The following is a 22,234-nucleotide window of genomic DNA, read 5'->3' as shown; positions in this document are numbered from 1 at the left end:
CGACCATGCCTGAGTCTATTCATTGATCCTAACCAGATGGTTGCGTCCATACTATGGATCCAGATTATTTATGTACTCTCTTATGGATGGCTGCGACCATACCACGTACATCATGTAATTGAACTATCAGTCGTGTCTCTCAATGCAGATCCTCGGCGGCAGCTATATGTGTTCTTGTGTGTTCCTATAAAGCATTTCACCCCTCTCTCCCTCTCGGACTTCATGCTTTAAGGGGCATCTGTTACACAGTAATTTGTCACCATTGGTCACCATCCCTATCGCCCTGTTTCCATACATTGGAGGACGCATTTCGGGACCTGTGAGCAGTGACATAACCCAAAAACACTTGCATTATGTTCCCCTGAGTATGTACTTCATGTTCCCTGAAGACACCTTCTGCAAATTCTCCCTGAAAAGTACTCTTTTTCCATTGGCGCAGGTCCACAGTATCTTACCCGCGCAAATCACTGAGATCCTCAAAAGAGGGCGCGACCATTGGCGCTCTGTCACAGAACAACACCCGCGCCAGCCCAGTTTGGAAATGATTTTTGACAAATGCACGTCCATCTGTTTTTTCCCTTCGGATCACGAAGTCTTTTGAGGGTAAAATCCATTTGATAGAGGTCGAGAGTCATCATCTATCTTTGACATCTATCCACAACTTGGCTTTTCAAAGATAATGCCAATCCACAATGGGTGTCTTGGTTCATCGGATCTTACTCCCTTCTCCATCTATAAATATCTGTCCTCATGCATTAGGCAAGCTAGTTTTTGGAGGAATGCTAGTTGTGATTACGCTTGTCGTGAGTGATAGTGAAGCATAGATAGGTTATGCTGCCGGAGAGGAGGTACATTGCAAGACACATATAGTTGCTCGCCCAGCCAGAGGAGAGGTTCAACGTCAGAACCTTGGTTGTAACTTTTCCTGTCTATTATTCATTAATGAACGACTGTTATTATAGTTCCAATCTCATTGTCTATTATAGTGATGTTTGATTTATTTCCTTTCTGACTGAAATATAGTTGTGCCTTGGTGGATTTTATGCTTGTATTTGTCTCTTCCTTTGCATGTGCAGGTGTCCGTTTGCAAGGATTGCAAGGATTGTGACCTGCCGGAGAGAGGGAGTGGGAATAACAACTCTGCTTTGACTATAGCGTTGGATTCGAGGTTGGTCTTCTTAATTCACCTTTAATGTACAACTAGGAACTTGCGTGGCAGCGTGAATTGATTGTGGCTAGTTCTGTTTTAGACTAGTGGGATCGCCTCTGTCCGCAGAGGGGATTTACCTATCCAACAGTGCCACATGTCATTGTTCCAACCTTTGGATCTGAAAAATATATAAAATAAACTACGATCCGTCCTTGTTCTATAACTTTTGACAAAATTTCAATCTGATGCTCAAAACAAAAGTTATGACTATTTTCCTCAGGTCACCTCTTTGGAATGTAATTCGGGAGGCTACAAAAAGGGCAACCTCCTCAGATCATATCTCCGCAAATATAGTGCAAAAATCTCTGAAATTTGGACCTACAGTTTAGAACGATTTCAACTCAAATGGGTTTTTTTTAGCATATGAAATGTTGTAGAAAAAAGTTATAGCGCAAATTCCACGATGACTTGTTTGGAGTAGTGAAACCCTAGAATTCAAAGCTTTGATACCAAATGTTATGAAACCAACTCACAAAAAGATAGAAAAGATAGATCGACGCCTTAGAATTCAGCCTCTTCGAGGGGGCAACCTCTGTTAGATTACACAAATGAACAATTCTTGGATGATACAAATGACAAGATCTCTTTTCTATATAAAGGAGTCTAAGGGGTCATAATATAATCAGAGCCGACATAACAATAATAATGTAAGGGCACAATAATAACAATAGTGGGCTTCTATGGGGCACAATAATAACAATATGGGGACTACATGGGTACAACAATATAATAAGGGGGTTGTACTAATAATAATAGGGGTTACACTAGTAGTATAGGGGCCTAACAAAGTACCAAATTTTATTTTTATTTTCATTTCTCAATAGTATTCACTTGACTTAGATTGGATGAGACGTTGAAATTTTGACTAAGTTTTGAACCCTATGATTATTTCAATTTTTTGAAAATTATTTTATCTTATTTTATATATTTGGAGAGACAAGAAGTGTGATGATTGCATGATTTGATGGATTTTCATGGTATATTTCCTTTGTGATATGCATATGGTTTTATTATATGATGCGTTGAAATGATTACTCGGAGTTACAATATGTGTTTAATATGGCTTGGAGTTATAAGTTATATTTCACAATAGAGTCTAGTGGGATCCTTGCCTATCTTAAGAAAAGTCATGAATATAATGTTATAACCACTTATTAACTGAAAATACTTTATTTATTCAATTTTTCCTTCCATTTCATGTAAATATGATAAGAATATCAAAATAAGTTGAAACCAAATAACTACTGGAGAATGATACAAATGGATATGAGGAAATCAATGAATAAGGATTCATTCATTTAAAGGGAGGTATGTTTAAGCTTTGAAAGTTTTGTGCACGTAATTATTTTCATCCATTCTCAGATTTTTGTGGACTAAACAACTTTGTTGATAGCAAGGATTTACTTAAGTGGCAAAAAAAGGCAAAGTGACACTAATCTAGCCTTTCCCTTTAATATTGTTCATTTTCTGTATTTTTCTACACTCTTTAGAATTTCTGACATTGTTCAATGCTAATCAGTCATACTTCATGTATATTATAATTGTGTGTATCACAATTCTTGAGATGGTCCAAGGTAGATTATAAGATCTCTTTTTTCTTAGGCAATTGGTTGCCTTCATATGATTCTATTTACATCAAAGGCTTCCAAAGATGTCTTTGGTTCAAGTTCTCACAAGATCTTGTAGAGGCTATTCAATCCAAAACTAATATATGATTAATTAATAAAGGATCATTGCATTTTTCTTATTTTTTTCTTTTATATCACTCTTCAAGTGAATCAATTTTTATCATTAATGTATTGATGTTATGTTTGTACTTAATTTATATTGCAAGTTTGCCTATATATATATATATATATATATATATATATATATATATATATATATATATATATATATATATATATATATATATAATTTTTTCAGTTTTTGTAGAACATTGGTTTTAGTTCATTCTTTTTAATTATATTATATATATTCTATACAATTTCATAGGTGAAGAAAATTTAAAAAAAATGAAAATGATTTTAATAAAAAAACCTTCAAGCTAGGTTTTTATGAACTTTAAATCCTTGTCATCTCTTTAAGGATTAAAAATTAGGGTAACATTATCTCCTACCTCACTTAGCCTTACGAGGTTTGAATTTTTTTTTTACAAAACATTATAGTTTCATTCTCAACACTAGGAAGTTGGGAAAGTATAGTGAGTTGACTAATTTGGTGTTGGGTAATGGAGACCCATTGTATATTTTCATATAGATATTGAAATGTTTTTTTTTCCTATTTTACCCTTTTGATGATTATTTGTCATTTATGCCCCTGCTATGTTTTATTTCATGAAATTATTCATTTTTCTTATAGGCTATTAGACCTTTGATAATGTGTCCCCTTATTAACATTGGGAATTAGGTTTGGTAGAATTAAGGTCTAAAGCATACACCAACTTCAATTTAGAAAGAAAATACATGCTTATAAATGACCTACAACCATAATGTGAATTTCTCCTATTAGTTTGACTTCCAAGTTCTTGCATATTTGTTTTTTGAAATGTCAATATATACAAAAACCATATCATCCGTATACTTAATTACATGTTGATGAGGTTATGTGGAAGCTTGAAATATAAAATTAGAAGCCATTGTTATTAATGTTATCATCATCATCACTATTTGTTTCCTTATATATCGATAAACCGAATGAATGGTCTATAATTTGTACGTGAAATATAAAATTAGTTGGACTGAATTAGCTTTTCATATAATTCATGCTAGAATTCTCATAATTGTGGATATATTTTGTTGAATGTGTTTTACTTAATAATAAACTTTTCATTTTCACAAAGTAAACTAATGCATTCTAGTGTGGATCATTGTGTTTTGATTGGCAATTCAAGCCCTCCATGAGGAATAGATTCTCAGGTAAAATCTTTATAGCTTAAGAGACTTCCTAGAGCATGTCAATATCCCAAAAATATTTTATAATATTCATTATTGTTTTCTAACACATACCTATAACATGATGAATAACATTATATTGGTGTTTGAGAGATCATGATGGAATCCATACTAATGATCACATTCTTGATAAACATAGCATACCTAAGCCAAATTTCATGAGAGAAACATAATTATAAATATCATTATACTTCCAAGTTTGTTATGTGGTAGGTAGTTAACTCATTAAAGTTTCAGATATTTATGATGGTGTTCTCAAAGCATTTCACATTAATATCCTAAGAGAGATTTGACAAAGTGAATATCCTAAGATAATTTGACAAAGTAAATATCCTAAGAGAGTTTGGAATTAAATATAGGTCAGTGTTGATATGTGGGTACATGAGTCTCCTTTGTAGATTAATTACTATATGGAGTTGTGATGATGTGTATAAAAATGGAAATTCAGTGGTTTCCTATGAATGTTTTGGAAATTTAATCTTGGATTTATTTCAAATGGTTTCCTATCATAACAATATATCATAATCACTTCCTAGGGCAAGGCAAAACAAACACATCAAGTTGTTATTGGATGAGTTTCAAAATCATCACGAACATTACCAATACACAATTTATTAAATCTAAATATGATGAATGAGACTGATGTTTTTTCTACCTTGTCATGGTTAATATGTATGATGCAACATGATGGTGTAAACAAAAAAAAAAAAAAAAACTGATCCTATAAAAATTATTCTAGTACCATGACTAACCATTTCAATAGAGCATCACATCTAAATAAAATTTTATGGGAAAAATAAAAATAAAAACACTCAGTATATCTACTTTGCGAAGCTATAAATAGTAAACTCATCATAGTTCCAAATATTTATAATAGTGTTTTTAAAGCATTTTGTAATAATACTAATTCCAATTGAAAAAGTAAAAATCCATAAAGAAACTATAACCATATTATAAGTAGATATGATTTATTTGTTTATTTTCCATATATGTATATGTTGATACATGACTCACATGTATTTTGGAAAATAGATCCAATAGTGCTAGATCTTACATAGAGTAAGTTGTGCCTTTACAAAGAGAAATTGATGTTTTGTCATATAGATGTCCATATAGAATCAATTTCTTTCAATAAACTAAAATGAAATATACACATTCCCCCAGTAGAGAAACCCTATAGGAATAAAAACCACATACAACATGTCAAAACCCCAATAAAAACCAAAAATAATGGTTGCAAAGGGCCATGTGCAAATACCCATAAGGGTTCCTTAAACTTTTAGGGCCAAACCCAAGTGGAAAAAGATCCCATGACTCCAACACTGACAGACAAAATGAGCCATGTGGTCGAGCAACAGGATAATGTCGCCATGACTAGAGGTAGCAGAGTGACGCAGCGACAAAATATAGACATGCAACCCACTCCAAATGTGATGATGTTGGGCAAGAGTCATACCAGATAAATCAGTGGACGGTGGTACCACATGTAAAAGGAACTGATAACAATAAATGAGGGTTGCAGAGGCTAGGGAAGCCTTCGAGCCCTCCCCCCCAATACCAAAACCTTCACAGTGGAAAACGATGGAAACCACACAAACTAGAGCCACCAGAACTCTGGCTGGAAGCGGCATCATGAACTGAGAGAAAGAGGAACCAGCAACATGAAGACGAGGACCGAGAAGGTTAGGTTTCCAGCCTCTAAGCCTTTACCCCCCTCAATGCTCTTTCCCGAGTAGAGATCTTTTATATGATAGGGCTCTCCACTTTAATAAATTTATTAGCAAAAATAAATCCAAATAATTCATTCATGAATATAGTGAGACTAGTAATTTTTTTAAATGAAAAGTTAGAGATTGAATCCTACCACTTTGATGATTTTCTATCACGTGTATGAAATGTCCCTACCAATGTATATATATCAAGTAAACAAGGAGAATAGGATATGATATGACAGTAAAGTAAACTTTGCAAATTTTGATATCTTATAGGTTTCTTTAAAAATTTCAAATTTTATGGGGTTTGTGATTATGTATTATATCAATTTTAGAGGTAAAGAAACCTGTCCATTGAAATATAGGTTTGTTCTTACATAGTATCTTAAGGAACATAATGTTTACTTGGCATGTTATAAGTAGAATAAGATAAAAGACTAGCCACTATAGGAAATATAAAAGCTTCTTTAAAAAAAAAAATCTCTACCAATCAATGGACTAAATGATTAGGATAATGTAAAGTGATCCTAAAATGATGGAAAGAAGACACAAGCATGAGGGCATTACTGATTATACATATAAAAAAAAAATGTCTGACAACCAAAAACCATTATTTGGAAATATAAGATGTTGATTCTCTTTGACAAACAAACGGGGTTCACCTATTAGAATCCCTCGATAGAAAAAGCTAATATTTTGAATCTTAAGTGCAAATAAAAGCACCTAAACTACCTAAAGACACCATTTCTTATGGTAGAAGGGACCTCCATGTTTTAAGCAAATATTTAAGGGGATCTCAACTAGTAGTACAAAAAAGGTGATTAGGCATGGCAGGTAATTTAGTGCATGGGATATAGAATAGAAATACTAAAACTTCTCAATGTGGATCTATTTGGTATAGTCCCATTGGGAATAATAATAAATTTGAGCAAGGAAAATCCCATGTGAAAAAATGGGTCTTTAATTGGGAAAATTCCATTATAAAGGAGGAGAGTCTCATACTTAGTTGAGTTTGTAAATGCTCTACTCTTTTATATAACATGCTCAAAAAAACAAATGATGGATGGGAAAGAATTTTCCTTAAGGATATACATGAAACAAAAATATAAATTTTAAAAAAAAAAAAAAAAAAAAAGGATTTGGGTAGAAACACTTATAAATGAGCAATGATCTTTCACCAATATGGGAGAGAAGGAAGAACAAGAAGGGCAAGAGTCTAACCAAGAAAGGAGATTAAGACAAATGGTGTTCAGTCTTCTCTCCCCACTACTTCTCTTCTCCTTCTTGTGATGTAACATGCTTGAATGATAAAATGAAAAGGAAATAATTTATGCAATGTTTTCACCCATATTGTTTTTTAAATTATTAAAAACTTACAATGGCATTATTAATGATGAAACAATGTCTCAAATTGTGACATACACAATAAATTAATTAGCCTACTCTTTCACTCACTGTGTTATGATCCTTTTTTTGTATGTAAAACATAAACTATGATATCAAGGAGATTATATTAGGTATTTGTTGTACTGTTCAACAACCCCCAATTTTTATATAATAATCACCTATGAAATTAATTATATAAAAATAGGGTACCCCTTTTTAAGTATTAAAACACAAAAAAAAAAGCAGTTTTTGTTTTGAATAAAACAATTTTTATTTCATAAAAATAAAAATCCAAATAGCCTCCAAGACCAAAACTCATACTTAGGCTTTAAAAGCCTTAAGTACTAAACATGGGTTATTTAATAAAAAAAAAGAAAAATAAATAATCGATTTTTTTTTTTTTGGTTTCTTATAAATTCCCAAAACTTAATTTTTTTTTATAACTCTGCCATACCCCCACATTGCAAATCAACATAATAAATAGGCCATAGTTGATGCCTCCTAACCAATTGAGATTGTGATTTGATATCGGACTCGATGGCATAATTAATCGACACTCTAAAAAATCCCGCGTCTGTAGAAATTTCAAAACCAATAAACCAAGTCCCGTGGCCTCATCCCCTTTGTGATTGCAATCGCCCAAACCTGACAAAGTCATATACTCCATTTAATAAGCCCCCCCCCCCCCCCCCCCCCCCCGCATCCATGCAATCACAAGAACCACAGGCATGACCCCTCTCTGCCCCTTCGCGATGCGATTTGTGATCATCTCCGGACCCGATAGGGTTATTAATCACAGTCTAAAATATATCGCATCCGTGGCTATCAAAATCCATGACTCCCGGCCCATACCGACTATGATTTCGATCTTCCACATCATTTCGTAAATCGCAATCGCAAGTCTTTCGAGACTGTTAGTGTTGTGTCGCTCCGTTGATGTGATTGTGATCAACCCTATCCCCTGCCTTCTACGATTGCGATATCGTAATCACGAGATTCATGGGCCTCATGCCATTTCTACCCCCATCCATTTTGATTGCGAATTTTCTCCCATCCATTCCGATAGGGATACTCCTGGCTCAACTGAGATTGCGATATGCGAGACCCATTCCTCTGCCACGTCACCCATGATGTCATCCTCCATGTCATATCCCTTGTCAACTTCCACGTTATGCTCCACATCACTTGCCATGCGATATACTGATATATCGTTAGTTTTGTGCCACTCTACACTGCCGATTGCGATCTATGATAGAAGCCACAGTAGGGACCACCCTTTCCACTATCATGTACCCCTTTTTTGCAATATTGCAATCGCAAAAGGAACGAAACTTGTGCCATCCATCCCCCCACTCCGATATATGTGATTGTGATATCTCCATGTATTGTGATTTCGATCAAGCCAAACATTGCGATTGCGATCAAATCCAATCCCCCAACATTGTGATTTCACGGAAATAACAGTCTGTTTCAAATGCTTAAGACCCTATCTCGATGCGATTGTGATTTGAAAGCCCAATTGTCTTTTTTAATTAATCTAATTCATCATTTTGTGTATCTTACACAACTTGTGGATTAATGTTGACAGTTTGAAATATATTTCGTATTCATTTTATGGCTAATCCACTCTCTGTTTTCTCGCTTTCAAGTGCAAAATAAGAAGGACAACTGCGCAAAAGGAACATGTCATTCCATGAAATCGGCCACCACTAGATATTTCAGACTCAATTAGCAATGCTAAAAGAGACAGAGAGACATTCCACAGATTGTTATCAAAATTGCTTCTATTTTTGCATTATTTTTACAAATTGTAAGGGATTTGTTAAAACTTCCCCAACGCTTTACGTAGTTGTTTTATTTCTGCAACTTTTTTATTCACTATAAAATCCCGTTTATGTTAATGAATAAGGGTCCCGAATCTTAGAAGGAAAGCCTTGGAACTCACACTTCTGTATTCTTCAAGTCTATCTTAATAGGAAGACTGGGTCAAGTCCCGAAATTTTTAAAGAATGATTTTGAGAAGCTTACACTTTTGTACTTCTCAAAATCTTCTTAATAGTACGATCATATCAAAGTTCTAGATTTTTGTAAAGAGCGCTTCAGAAAGCCCACACTTTTGTACCTTTCAGAGCATCGGAATAAAAGACCAGATTAGCATTGTTTTATTTCACAAACGGAGAACAATGTATTGGGTACATTTATCATTATTTTGTTGTTTCGTTTTGTGTAATTAACAATCAATTTTTATTGTCTCTTATATGTATTTATGCTACACAGTTCTACATTATTTCATTTCTGAACTTGCTGGAACTGCCATTTTATAGTACATATATTTGAGAATTTGATCAACTTATTTGAATGTGATACATGCTTAATTAATTGTTTTGCTTAACTAATTAATCAAAACAATTATCTTTAAATGCTTTTCATTTCCATAAGTGTTTCACAATTATCTTTAGGACAATCATTTTTTATCGCATACAAATAACAAATTCTCAGGTATTAGATTGACTTATGCATGCATATAATTAAGGAATTGGATATACTTCATTGGGCACTTGTGTAACTAATTACTAAGTACCTAACTGTTGGTATTTGGATCAATAAGGAATCAGACCTTGAGAGCTATCTCCTTGATCTAATTCCTTCATTTTAATTTCAATTCCTTAAAGTTCCTTTTTTCTATTAAGTAAATCAGCTCTGGATTGAGAGAAGGACTTCTCTTTCCTTCAATCAGGATAGGATAGATTAATTACATCTTAGTTTAATTCTGCATGTGTTATCCTAGTTTTCACATCCTAGAAGTCCTCTTTTCAAGAGGCAAAACTTTAGATTGGTTTGGTTGTGCCACTAAAACAACTTAAGGGTCATTCTTCTTGCCTGATCAGCTAGAAGAATTGATCCGATGTCCCTATCTATTGGTAATTCAAGATATATTTAAAATCGATAATGATTGAGAAAAGGTAACTAGACCTAGTTTAACTAGTCAGAGCCACTACTCCAAACAGAAAAGGAGTTGCTTTAAGGTTCAGACCGGGTGGTTTTCCCCCATGTTGTTGCAACGAATTTTGAGGCATCAACATTTTTGGCGCTAGAAGGAGGGTCTTGAATTAGTTATTTGTTTAAATTTTATTATATCATTTTTTAACTAATCATGGCTCCCATATGCATTTCTACACTTGGTCATGCGTTTAGTTCACCCAAGCCTACACGAGGCATGCCCAAGAATCAGATTGAGTCCATATCAAAGTTAAAGTACAACGGTGAGAGTAATATTTCTGCATTAAATCATATTTCTGATTTTGTTAATAGATGTAAGTCTTTTAATATAATCATTGACAATGAGATTTGTAGGCTTTTTACTCTTACGTTTAGAGGAGGAATCCGCAAATGGTTCCTAGTGCTTCCTCCAAAGTCAATTAATTCATGGAAGTATTTATGCCTGGTATTTCTAAAAGCACATCATAATTACACTTATGATAGTTTGTGTTTAGAGTTAGACAATCTTTACATGTATGATAATGAATCTTTAGATGATTTTTATAATGGATTTTGGTCGCTTTGGTATAGATTTCACTTAGATGATTTTCATTTAACTGAAGATTTAATTGAATATTTTATTGCTCTTGTTTCTTCTAATCTTGAAAATAATGAATCAATTAATGAAGAACAAGACACATCTAACTCATTAACTAGTCTTGAATCATTAAATGATTTTATGGAACCTGAACTGTAATTGAATCACAACCTTTATTCTTAGAAAATTGTAATTTTCATTTTCTCAGTTCTAAAACAAATGTTTCCATTATAAATACAGAATCTAAAAATGTTATTGCAACAATTTTTAACGATACATGTGATCGGTCAATAGTTCCAATAAAATCTAATTTACAACAAGACTTGGATAATGAACATATTGGTTTATCTTCTTTAAAGGAAAATTCAAAAAATTTAGAACATATAATTACATTTGAAAGAAATTCTTTAAACCAGGAATATAATATGGCAAGTTCTATAAACGATTCATTTCAGCCGTCATTATACTCTAATATGCATTATTTTCTTTATCCTGATATGTTTTCAAATTAGAATATAGTCAATGATGATCATCTTAATTTCTCAAGTGATAATTTTCGTAATCCTTGTTCTGAAAATTCTGCATCTATTATTCCTTTGGATGATAATTATTTAATTGCAAAAACCTATTTTTTTGTATTTTCTCATTCTGTTAGTTCAGATCAACGATTTAATTTTCGTAAGAAGGTAATTTATGACGATTATCATGACAATGAGGATAAAAAATCACATCTTGTACAAAGTGCACCAATTTTAAAAACTAATCTATCTTGTGAAGATTCAGACGTTTTAATTTCGCCTCCTCTTATTGAACACAAACTTAATTTTGAGAATTTTGATGAGTTAATGTTGTGAGTTTCTAATGTATTTCATTCTGATTCTCTTTTAGAAACTTTCATTTATAAGTTTTTCAGGGAATGTCCTTTTAGTGGCAATTCATTGACTAAGATCCATGATGAGTTCCAGAATTGCCTTGTAAAATTATTTTGTAATTTTAATTTCCATAATAATTTGTTTGTTTTTACATTCTTTCCTTTTGGAAGCATGTTCAATCTTGTAATATTAAACATCTTCAAGATATATTAAGTGTAGATGATGAATTGGTTTATCATAATATTGAATATCAACAATAATTTCGTTTCAAATTTAATTCGATATTCAGAAATTTGTTCCAATCATTTCATCATCATTCAAATCCAAGTCTTGAAAATGTTCCTTCAAAACATGCCTTGCCAGCATATCATTTGGTAAGTTTTCACGCTTTAACCAATATTCATCCATTCTTTGATGATCCCATAGATATTTGTTTAGAGAATGTTTTCCAAAAAAGATGATTTACTAACAAGTAAATTTTAAATAAACTTATTTTTGTACATAATTTTACATTAAATGTAAATAATAAATTTTGTTTTATTTTGATTATTCGTATCATATTTTTGCTAACATTTAAATTATACATACAGGCAAGTAACAAAATGAGAAAATGGTTACATTGGAAGTATGACTATACCTAGTCATTTCCCTCCATTCAGATAGTAATTAGGAGTAGATTAATTTAGATTAGATTCTTTTTGTTTTCCTTGCATATTTCAATAAGAAAGTAATGAATTTAATATTTTCAACATTTAGTTTTCATTTTATGATAAATTGATTTAAACATATCAGAGGCTTTTTAATGATTTGATTATCTTTATTTTGCAAAACTCCATCATGCTTTTAATAAAAACACATGTGTAGGAGAATTACTATGTTTTGGCAATCTTTGATTCACAAGTACTTCTGAAAAGGTCATAGTCATCACTATTGTCATCCTATGTAAATGTGAGGTGAATGCAATCCTAAAATTCATTACTTGGCATTTTAGATTAAGTAAATAAATGATATTGAACATAAGGATATTTGAGAAATACATGGAAGAACTTCAAGATCTATGAGGTAACTTACAGTTAAAATTCTTCCAGGTTTGCATTTTACAAATTCATTTTCATCTATCATTAGTTTTTCTTTTCCTCATTATTTCTTTTATAGGTTTTCCTTGTTTTATTTGAAAACTTGAAATAAACAAGAACTTAACTTTTTAAATTTGCAATATGTTCAGGGAAATACTTATTGTTTCATCAAAATTTAAGAATTCTCTAAATTTTGCTTCCTCTCATAAAAGTCCAAATAATTCTTTGACATGTTATCGAAAGACTCATATCAAATCATCACATTTTGTAACTTTCCTCATTAGAAAGTTCCAATAACTTTCTCCGATCAAAACTCTCGATAGTTAATTAAATTATTTAAAAGGATTTTTATCTTAAAGCAAATTTTAGTCAAATGCTCTCTTTTGAATCTTGCAGCAAATGATCTTACTCATGATTTTATCTATGCATGTTCCAAATCTCACAATTCTCGTAAATATAGAATATGGAACTCGAAAGCTAATAGATTATGATTAATTTATTTTGAATTCTCTTTTATTTCAAATTCTTTGATATATCACTCCATGTTTAGAGATTCAAACTTTCATCATATACTTAAATGGTACATCATTTAAGTTTGAATCATTCTCTATATTCTATGGCTAATATAAATTCAGAATTGAGAAAGAACATTCATCACTACAATTGATAAAGAAGAATATCTTAATTTTCATTTTCGATAGGTTCTGTTTAATCTGATTCCCTTGAACATGATATTATTTTCTTAATTTTACTACTCGTTTTATATTAGATTTAATAAATAATGATTTTGAGTTAGTTACCTTGCATTGGAGAAAGTCATATCTCTCACGTAAGAATAAAAGAAATTCTTCAATGGTAAGTCTCATATACTCACTTTCATTCATTTCTTTACTTTTTAGATTCAGTTTTGTTTTTGCTCATATGTAACTCTCTTTTGCAGCTCTTCACAAGCATTTTCACACCTCCACCAAATCAAACTTTGAGCTCATTTTCCTTATTTACTTTAAGTTTCGAAAGGAAGCAGTAACGATTCTCATCGAATCAACAAAAATGGGGGATTTCTAAACCTTATTCTTTTTCTTTAAAAAAACATTACTTTGATTAAAAAATGATTAAAAATCTTTTTGCAGGTTTTTCTTTTGAAAAAGGAAATCCATAGAAAAAAAGAAATTTCCTCATTTTAATTGAACTTTATTGTTACTAAATGCTTATAATTTTACAAGTTAAAATTTATCTAAATTTCAACATCAGAAGGAATGTTTACATGATTATCTTCTTCTTTTATTTTGTGAAGAAATTTATATAAACAATCTTGTGGATTTTTCCCTTTTAGATTTGGTTTTGGTGATTTTATCAACCTACTTGTGAATGGTCGTATCTTGAGAAAATTATGTTATCATATAACATTTACATTTTTTTTAGATAATAATGTTAATAGCATACCTTTGGCTTTTCACAAACATCTCTTGAATCTATTTTTATGATTTTTCAATTCGAAAGTAGAAATTTTTAAGGAAATGGTTATGAAAATTGAAAATTAGATAAAAATTATAGAACTCTGTAATTTTTTCCATTAAGTTGTGAAATTTTTAAAACCTCAAAAAATTATATCCTTCTTTACTCCAGTATCAGTTAAAAAGGTTATCTTTAAAAAGTAAATTTTATGTTACGACTAAGCATATTCAACTCTAATTGTCATCCAAAACTCTTAAGGAGTCAATGATTCTCCCCATCAGTTAAAACGTAATTTTTAGAGTGTAATTATAAAATATAATAAAACTAAAAGATAAGAGGTCTCATCACGAGCCTTCTTACCATAATCATAGGGAACCAATAAAAATGACATTACCAATACTGAACACCAAATCAGGGTAATGGCTTATAATTGTTTCAATTATAAGACAAGGGGTCTCATCACGAGCCAGCTTGTTTAGTTTAATTACTACCAGTGGATGGCATTGTCACTATCTGGCCAACAAAGCAGGACAATGGCTTTTAGGCATCAATTAAAATAAAAAATAAAAATAAAAACAAAAAAAAAATTACCTCTAAATATTGTGCTATTAAGTGGATGGGATACTGAATTATTGTTGGTTAAAAGGTAACCCTGTCGAAGCTATGAACGCTTGCTGGAAACAGTGGCTCTACATGTGACAAATGAGTACATCAAAATCTAAGTTGTAAAAGGCCCCCTACTTTATCTTTATAAATTATTAATGCCTGATACAAGTAAATAGGTGTTTTTCATTCACGAAAGGTTTTTAAAAAAATTGCAATTTAATGAGTTTTATGATCAGAGTAATTTTATTTATCTAAATGTTTCAATAAGTAGTTTCTCCTTATTAAATTATTTTTACTGAATTTTTGAAATTTCATTATCATTTATCAGAGATAATTGGTTCTTCCAGTGAATCGCCAATTGTTGTACTATTCAACAACTCCCAATTTTGATATAATAATTACTTATGAAATTAATTATATAAAAATAAGGGATCTTTTTTTAAGTATTAAAACACAAAAAAAAAAAACTAAAAAACATTTTTCTTGTTTTAAATTAAACAATTTTTATTTCATAAAAATAAAAAATCCAAATAACCCCCAAGATCAAAACTCATACTTAGGCTTTAAAAGCTTTAAGTATTAAACATGGGTTATTTAATAAAAAAGTGAAAAATAAATAATCAGAGTTTTTTTTTTTTTTTTAATTCCCAAAACTTAATTTTTTTATAACTCTGCCATATCCACACATCGCAAATCAACATAATAAATAGGCCATGGTTGATTCCCCCTGACCAATTTCGATTGTGATTTGATATCAGACCCGACGACATAAATAATCCACACTCTAAAAAATCCTGCTTCCGCAGAAATCGCAAAACCAATAAAACAAGTCTCGTGGCCTCATCTCCTTTGCGATTGCGATTGCTCGGACTTGAATAAGTCATATACTCCATTTAATAAGTCCCCCCCGGTCCGCACAATCGTAAGAACCATAGGGTTGACCCCTCTCCACCCCTCTGCGATGTGATTTGCGATCAGCTTCAGACCCGACAGCGTTACCAATCATAGTCTAAAATATATCACATCCACGACTATCAAAAGCATGACTCCCAGCCCATACCGACTGTGATTGTGATTCACCACGTCATTAGTGACATCACCAGTCACGTCATCCCCCTTGTCATTTTGCAAATCACAATCGCAAGTCTTTCGGGATTGTTAGTGTTGTGCCACTTCGTTGATGCAATTACGATCAGCCCTATCCCCAACCTTCTACGATTGCGATATCACAATCGTGAGATTCATGGGACTCACGCCATTTCCACCCCCATCCATTCCGATTGTGATTTTTCTCTCGTCTATTCTGATAGGGATACTCTCGGATCAACTGCGATTGCGATATGCAAGACCCATTCCTCTGCCACATCACCCATGATATCATCCTCCATGTCATGTGCCTCGTCAACTTCCACGTTATGCTCCACATCACCTGCCACATCATATACTACTACATCATCCCTGTACATCGCAATCACAACTTTCAAGAGGCACCATTAGTGTTGTGCCACTCCACACTGCCGATTGCGATCTGCGATAGAAGCCACGGTAGGGACAACCCTTTCCACTATCATGTGCCCCCTTTTTTGATATCGTAACCACATAAGGCACGACACTTGTGCCATCCCTCCCCCCACTCCAATAGATGTGATTGTGATATCTTCGTGTATTGCGATTGCGATCAAGATGAATATTGCAATTGCAATCAAAGCCGATCCCCCAACATTGCGATTTTGTAGAAACAACAGTTCGTTTCAAATGCTTAATTCCCTTTCCTGATGCGATTGTGATTTGAATTCCCAACTATCTTCTTTAATTAATCTAATTCATCATTTTCTGTATCTTACACAACTTGTGGATTAATGTTGACAGTTTGAAATATATTTCGTATTCATTTTATGGCTAATCTGCTCACTGTTTTTCTTGCTTCCAGGTGCAAAAGAAGGACAGCTACACAAAAGGAACATGTCATTCCACGAAATCAAACACAAATATATATTTTAGACTCAATTAGCAATGTTAAAAGAGATAGAGCAACATTCCATAGATTGTTATCAAAATTGCTTCTATTTTTGCATTATTTTTACAAATTGTAAGGGATTTGTTAAAATCGCTTTACGCAGTTGTTTTATTTATGCACTTTTTTTTATTCACTACAAAAACATGTTTATGTTAATGAATAAAGGTTCTGAATACTAGAAGGAAAGCCTTGGAACTCACACTTATGTATTCTTCAAGTCTATCTTAATAGGAAGACTAGGCCAGGTCCCGAAATTTTTAAAGAATAATTTTGAGAAGCTTACACTTTTGTACTTCTCAAAATCTTCTTACTAGAACAATGAGATCAAAGTTCTGGATTTTTGTAAAGAGAACTTTAGAAACCCTGCACTTTTGTACTTTTCAAAGAATCAAAATAAAATATTGGATTAGCATTGTTTTATTTTACAAACAGAGAACAATGTATTGGGTACTTTTATCATTATTTTGTTGTTTCGTTTTGTGTGATTAACAATCAATTTTTATTGTCTCTTATATGTATTTATGCTAACATGGTTCTGCATTATTACATTTCTGAACTTGGTGGAACTTCCATTTTATAGTACATATATTTGAGCATTTGATCAACTTATTTGAATGTGGTACATGCTTAATTAATTGTTTTGCTTAAGTAATTAATCAGGACAATCATTTTTTATTGCATACAAATAACAAATTCTTGGGTATTAGATTGACTTATGCATGCATATAATTAAGGAATTAGATATACTTCGTTGGGCACTTATGTAACTAATTATTAAGTACCTAACTGTTCCTATTTGGATCAATAAACAATCAGATCTTGAGATTTATCTCCTTGATCTAATTCCTTCATTTTAATTTCAATTCCTTAAAGTTCCTTTTTTCTGTTAAGTAAATGAGCTCTTGATTGAGAGAAGGACTTCTCATTCCTTCAATCAATATAGGATAGATTAATTGCATCTTATTTTAATTTTTCATGTGTTATCCTAGCTTTCACATCCTAGAAGTCCTCTTTTCAAGAGGAAAAACTTTAGATTGGTTTGGTTGTGCCACTAAAATAACTTAAGGGTCATTCTTCTTGCGTGATCAACTAGAAGAATTGATCCAATGTCCCTATCTATTGGTAATTGAAGATATATTTAAAACCGATAGTGATTGGGAAAAGGTAATTGGACCTAGTTTAACTAGTCAGAGCCACTACTCCAAACGGAAAAGGAGTTTCTTTAAGTTCTGGACGAGGTGGTTTTCCCCCATGTTGGTGTAGCGAATTTCGAGGCATCAACTGGATCATATGGGTTAAACTCATATTATATTAGGGCATTAGATTGTTCAATGTCATAATGTATTAGTGGGATCAATATATTTGGGGGTTAATGTCTTTTGGGTCTTAGTGTATTTATTTGTTAGTGTGTTTAGGGTCATACCATGTGAGGGAATGATTGTTTCAAGAGTCATAGGACTTAGGGGTATATTGTGTCCAATGTCATAATGATTAAGGGTTGTAGTATATTGGGGGGTAAGTGTGTTCAAATTCATAATGTATGTTGGGGATGATTGTATTAGGGGTTATTTATGTTTAGAGCTATAAAGTATCAAGGGGTTAGTGTGTTCATTGGCATGGCATAATGAGGGATCAATTTAGGAGGGGGTTAGTGTCTTCATTGGAATGGCATAATGAGGGATAAATTTAGGAGGGGGTTAGTGTGTATGGTGTCATAATGTATTAGGGGTCAATGTCTTTTAGGTCACAATGATGCAGTACTTATGTCAATATGCAATAATGTTAGCGCTCCTAGGTATTAGGGGTTATACAATGTTTGAGATCATATTAATTGGGGGTTATAGTATATTAGGGGTTATTGTGTTCATTTTTATAAGGTGTTAGGGAGTGAACATCATGGGCCATAGGTGTTAAGGGCCTATTGAGACCTTAGATAAAAAAAAAATTTAAAGTTTCATTGGCAATGAATTATTATCCTTGTGCTCAAACTTTGGATGCAATCAATGTTCCTAGATGATTTAAATTTATTTAATTCATTTTCCTAGCCATCCTTATTCCTTGGAATGCAAATGAATGTTGAGGATTCTTTATTGTAAATTAAGTGATGGTACTTTTCCTTTAATGTATTTTCCTCAACAACTCAATCTTGTTATCCTCTTATGATAATAATGAATGGGCTCTCAGAATATCCATATTTGTAGAGTTAGTCTATCATAGTTACTTATATTTGTGAATACTTCACTAATATCTTCATTTGTTTCCTAGGATTATCCTTTCTTATTTCTCCATTATTCTATTCTTATGAAAGTAACGATAGTTGAGCAATGTGAAAAGTGTTTGAATTTCAATTATGTAGTGTTTCTCTTATTTGGGTGTGCAATAATATATTGCATTGAGTTTTTGTTTTATTCCTTTGGTAATTAACATAGGCATGCTTGGGTTGTGAGCAAGTCATGGGAATTTTTAATGTATGTCTCTTGAAAGGATGATATTTTCTTTCTATTATTTATTTTCCCTCTTCTTTGAAGTAACATTCTTCATTAGAAGAATATATGAACTAGCACTTGCCTCTTATTCAAGATTGTTTCATGGGAATGGCCTCAATAGGCTAAATGGTGCTTAATTGTCCTAGATTAGTGTTGATTTATGTACATTGATGGGGCTATCTATTCTCACTTTCAAGGTGCACTAAAATATAATGGTGGTGCATCTCACCTTAAAGGGATTATTAACAATTTTATGAAATAATTTGAATGTTACTGTATGGACCATTAATGTTATATGTTGCACATGAATGCTTATGACAAGATGATTATTTAGTTTTTTCTATAATTTCAATTGGATATCTAGTTTGGTTTTGATGATATATGAATTTTTTTGGATCACTTGCGATTGAACAAACATAATGCTTTAAATATTATCTTGCTTGTAGTGACATTGCCACAATCTCTTAGCCCCATTGTAATTCTGTGATGGAATTATCAATTTTTTTCCATTAATGGTTTTCCTTAATGGCATCTAAATCAAGTGCATACAATAGTGAAAGTAGTTTCACTGAAAGAACTAGATGCATGATAACACGTGGAATTTTTTAATTGATTTATCAATTGATCCCATGCATATGATAAAGTGGTGAATTCAAAGTCTTTTCAACACGAGAAGGGCTTACAATGTATCCCATTGTTAAATTATGAAAATTTGATTGGAAATGTTCCATCGCTTGTTTATGAAGGAGTTTTAAATGGTTTATATTAGTGACATGCTTAATGTGTATAAGGATCTCATGGTTGGTATTCTAATACATGGCATTCAAGGTTTGCATGGACATTCATCATAGTAATGAACTTCTCCTTGGTCATGTACATAAGTGCTATTTGAATGCTTCATGACTCAGGCTTGACATGCATATCATTGGACAAATATTGATCATGAGAATTGAAATTTTATGCATAGTCTCATCTATCTTAGTTTTATTTATGGAATAAAACCTATCATATTATGCACTCTAAAGTTTGAAGTTAGTAAATACATATACTTGTTTCCATTAGGATCATGGTCATGAAGCAAGTACTCTCTAAACATATTAACGTGAGTGTAATTTTCCTTGAATTTTTTTGGATCACTCGTACTTGGATAGATGTAATGTTTTAAAACATCGTCTTGCTTGTAGGGACACTACCAAAATCTTGTAGCCCAAATTGTAATTATTTGATGTAAATATTTCCTTTTATGTGTCATATTTTTCTTCATGATGGTTTCTCTCAATGGCATGTTAATCCTATGCATGCAGTAGTGAAATTAGTTTTTCTCAAGGAGCTTCATGCATGATAACAAGTGAAACCGCAGGCATGGTATACGCATTCAATTTTTCTTTTGATCAAGTATTACTTTGTTTTAGACCAAAAAAATTGCAGCATCTCCATAATTTATTATTGTGGATAACTAACACATTGATCGACCTTGGGGCTGTCATTAATGCAATGACAAAGGACCTCTTCACCACCCTAGGGCTACAGGGACTTAGACATACTCCTACTGTACTTGAATTAGCGGACAGGTCCCGTGTTAAACCCGAGGGGGTGTTAGAGGATATTGTGATTACAATATCTTCCTAGAGGTATTTGGCTGAATTTCTTATCTTACAGCCCAAATCCAATTTTGGGGGACATCCTTTGATCTTAGGGAGACCTTGGATGGCCACTGCAGATGCATTTATAGGCTGCAGATCTGGGTCTATGGTGATATCAGATGGCCAGGCGACAAAGAACCTCAATATTTACCCCCCAAAACTAAATTTGGATTTATATAACCCTTGATGGGATGAGTTTGAGCCTGAATCAGATCTTTCCCTACCACTCCTCACTCTGAGGAAAGCCCAGTATTTGAAGGATGAGACAGAATATGACATCATTAATGGTTTTATTAGTAACTTGCTTTCTATCGCTTCTATTAAAAATGCGAATGAGGAAGAAGAGGTGGAAGATATATATTTTGAACAAATTAGAACCACTCTAAATACTGATAGCAATCCAATTAAAATAGAACTAGGAAAGTTTTTGAATATTAACCCCAACCTAACTGCTGACCAGAGCCAACTATTGTTACAGCTATTAGAGAAATACAAAAAAGGCATTTGCATGGGACTGTACGGATATGAAAGGGATCCACCCTAACATGTGCACTCATTGTATTTATTTGAAGGATGGTTGAAAACCATGAGACAACCATAGTGCAGCATGAACCCTGCACTGAAGGAGGTGGTGAAGGAAGAATTACAAAAAATCCTGAGTGCTAATTTTATTTATCCGATATTTGATAGTTAGTGGGTGTCGTTGCTTGTCATCGTTCCTAAGAAGAATGGCAAGTGGAGAGTCTGTGTGGATTACAGAGAACTCAATAAGGCCACTCAAAAGGACCATTTTCTTTTACCATTTATAGATTAGGTCCTTGATACCCTTTCCGGAAAGAAATTATTTTCATTTTTAGACGGGTTTAGTGGCTACAATCAGATACATATTGCCTCGGAGGATCAAGATAAAACAACCTTTACTTGCCCTTGGGGAACTTTTGCATACAAAGTACTCCCTTTTGGACTTTGCAATGCACCAACAACCTTTCAGAGGGCAATACTGGGAATTTTTTTTGATTTGTTGAATGACTACCTTGAAATCTTCATGGATGATTTTACACCTTATGGAGATGCTTTTGAAACAACATTAGCTAATTTGGAAAAAGTGTTGGAACAATGTGTGCAGACTAATGTTGCTTTGAGAACTGAAAAATGTCACATGATGATGAGTGAAAGGATCATGCTTTGACACTACATTTTTGCTAATGGGATCAATGTAGACCCTACAAAAATAGAGGTA

This window comes from Pinus tabuliformis, chromosome 2_1 (genome assembly GCF_031772625.1).
Source record: "Pinus tabuliformis cultivar Carrire ecotype Pingquan chromosome 2_1, CPIR1, whole genome shotgun sequence".
NCBI lineage: Eukaryota > Viridiplantae > Streptophyta > Pinopsida > Pinales > Pinaceae > Pinus > Pinus tabuliformis.
The sequence above is the reverse complement of the archived record's forward strand: the minus strand, read 5'-3'. Positions refer to the sequence as shown.